General features: G+C 41.2%; 1 pseudogene; it reads right to left on the reverse strand.

Annotated features, from left to right (window-relative positions):
• Positions 1–2,670, reverse strand: LOC133804190 (putative receptor protein kinase ZmPK1; annotated as a pseudogene).
• Between the last annotated feature and the right edge of the window lie 334 nt (positions 2,671–3,004).

Here is a 3,004-nt window from a genome sequence, read left to right on the forward strand (position 1 = left end):
TACAACTTCGTGAAGATTTTGGATCATTATACATGTCGAGCTTTATCTAATTTGAGACTATGCTAAGAATTAAACATAGTTTAACCTGATGAATCACAAATCCAAACATATGAGAGGGGAAAATCAAAACGAAACGAGACTTCCGAGCATATAATGCTGATCTATTTTATATAAATATATATCACTTGTCTTTTTCGTTGCTTAGAAGCATCTCCACAACTTGGCTCATGGTGGGTCTTGCATCTTTGTCTTCCTCGACGCATCTAAGAGCCACTTCAATCAAAATTTCCACCTCTCTCATGCTATAGTTGCTTACGATCACGGGTTCTATGATTTCATCAATCCCCTTTTCACTCAGCGAAGCACTAGCATTCATCTTATCTCTTACCCACGTAACAAGCTTTTTCGGTCGTGCCTCACCAACATCTTCTGCATCCAAAACACCTCTTGTTGGGCCATTTCCTGTAACCATTTCAAGCAAAACAATTCCGTAGCTATAAACATCCACTTTGGACGTGATCGGAAGTTTGTAAACCCATTCAGGAGCCATATAGCCTCTAGTTCCTCTTATCCTCGAGAAGCTTGCGTTATCACTGAGCTCATTTCTGTTTAGTAGCTTTGAAAGGCCAAAATCAGCTACTTTTGGTTGATAATTAGAGCCCAAGAGTATGTTATGAGGCTTTACATCGCAATGTAAAACCCACTCCAAACACTCTTCATGCAAATAAGCAAGGCCTCTGGCTGTCCCTATAGCAATATCAAACCTCATTTTCCAATCCAAAGCATTGGAAGCCAAGTTGTCAGCCAAGGATCCATGTTCCATGTACTCATAAACTAGAAGTCTATGCTTTCCCTCGGCACAATAGCCCCACATTTCTATTAAGTTCATGTGGTTCAGTGTTCCCATGGTGCTTACTTCTGCGTAAAATTCGACTTCTCCTTGGTTAGTATCTGCGAGTTTCTTGACAGCCGCAACTCGATTATCAGACAAAATGGCCTTGTAGATGATTCCTCCTGCACCTCTTCCAATCTCTAGACTGAAACCCTTCGTTGCCTTTTTTAGCTCTAAGTAACTAAATTTTCTGAATCCAGTAGCAGCAAGAAGATAACCAGCCTGAATGTTATCCAGGCATGAATTTTCATGGTTTCTAATGACGAATAACCAAACCATTAAGATGACGAAGATCTCGACTCCTCCCACTCCTCAGACAAACCAGAGCATGAACTTAAGTACTCCACTGACATTTTTTTTACATACCTTTTGTCCAGATGTTGAATCGAATTGCCTGATAAGAAGCAATTGAAATTATTGGACTCATAATCTGGAGCCCGGTGAATAAGAGAAGAGAGGACAGATTTAGGTAGTTTCAAATATATGTCACCATCAAAACCAGGGGCCCGGTATCCATTTCGGAGTTGCAACTTGACGTAGCAATTATAATAACCGCCGTCTTTGTTATACTTGTAGTGAAATCCTACGCACGAGTCACACAAGCACGTAGATTTGCAGCGTTCCAAGGTGTAGTTCCAATAGAAGTTGGAATCATAACTGTAGAACTCAACACGTGGAAGGTGAAGAAAACCAGATTGATTAACATTACTACTGGAGCAAGGGAGTTTAAAATCTGGTTCACACCCGTGAGTCCAATCAGTGTGGTTTATCATCTTATGGCCAGGGAGGCAAGCGCATTTCCTACCATATTCAGGCACGTAAGTACAGAGGCTATTAATCCCACAAATGCCATGAATCTTGCATGGTTGTAAAACAGCTTCCCACGTAACTGTCCACGTACTACTCTGCTTCCCTTGCTTTGATCTACTGTACAATCTAAGATTTCAGTCAGCTTCAACTTTGAGGATTCTCTGGAGTTTAATAGCATAATCCGAAGCCATGACTGTAAAACTATCTGATGAGCTGAAGATCCCCCAAGAATCAAGAACGGCTGTTCTACTGTCGTTGAAAATGGATCTTCCAGCGTTATTTGGCAAAAGCCAAGGGTCTGGCCAGTAAATGCTCGAAATCTCGGGACCATCATAGAGAAGACGAAGGACGTTGTCGTTGTCGTAAAAGAGCATGTAAAATCCAGAGGAATAGTTAGTCTGGCTTCTAGATGACACTAGCTTTCTGTTTCTTGTGAGTGTTTGTCCAGGAACAAGAGTGTCCGTTGGGGAAGCAAAGCTTTGCCACAAAAGGACACGGTTCTGAGTGATTAGGACAAGGTTTCCGGAGTCCAAGAGTTGTAGCTGGGAATCTGAGTTTGAAGCGGTATCACTGGACCAAACGGTGGATTGACCGGCGTCTATAAGTACAAGGTTACCGGTTTTTTGCAAGGACAGCTTCGAGCGCCTTTCGTTTACCAGATGATCCCGGTTTGCCATCCAAATCAGCGTCAGGTTTTGCCTCGGAGATGGCTCAGACTCAGCCTCAGCGAACCATATGGCAAGGCAATATGCATTGTGGCCCACTTGGAAAAACCCGGCGGAAAATACTCCTCTCGGTGAGGTTAAAACATCAGCTGGTTTTTCAACGGAGAGAGAGAAGCCTTCTCTCAATAAGTTAATGGACGCAGAACGCAGTGAAAAAAAGAAGAGAATTAGAAGCCACAAAGATAGAGTTAGAGCGCCACCCATTATTATTCAACCCAGAAAAATCATATGGAGATAAGTTTAGAGTTAGGAATGATTGAGCCTCCAGGGACTGATGGATGAGCCATTGAAATAAGAAAGACTACGTACTTAAATAAACGGCTGGTTCGATAGAACTGGGCATAAATCTTAAATTATTATTTTTTATTATTAGTCAATATATACCAGTACCACGATCGGTCGGTCGTTTGCTTTAAAATATATTATAAATTAAGCGAAATGGAAAATATAAATTTACATATACTATCAAAATCATTGGTCTTGCTTAAACCTGCTAATGAAATACATCATGAACAATATCACGCGAGAATTATTCTTTTGACCATGTACAGTACAAACATTAGGAGAAGAGACTATT

Source organism: Humulus lupulus, chromosome X (assembly GCF_963169125.1).
Source record: "Humulus lupulus chromosome X, drHumLupu1.1, whole genome shotgun sequence".
Taxonomy (NCBI): domain Eukaryota; kingdom Viridiplantae; phylum Streptophyta; class Magnoliopsida; order Rosales; family Cannabaceae; genus Humulus; species Humulus lupulus.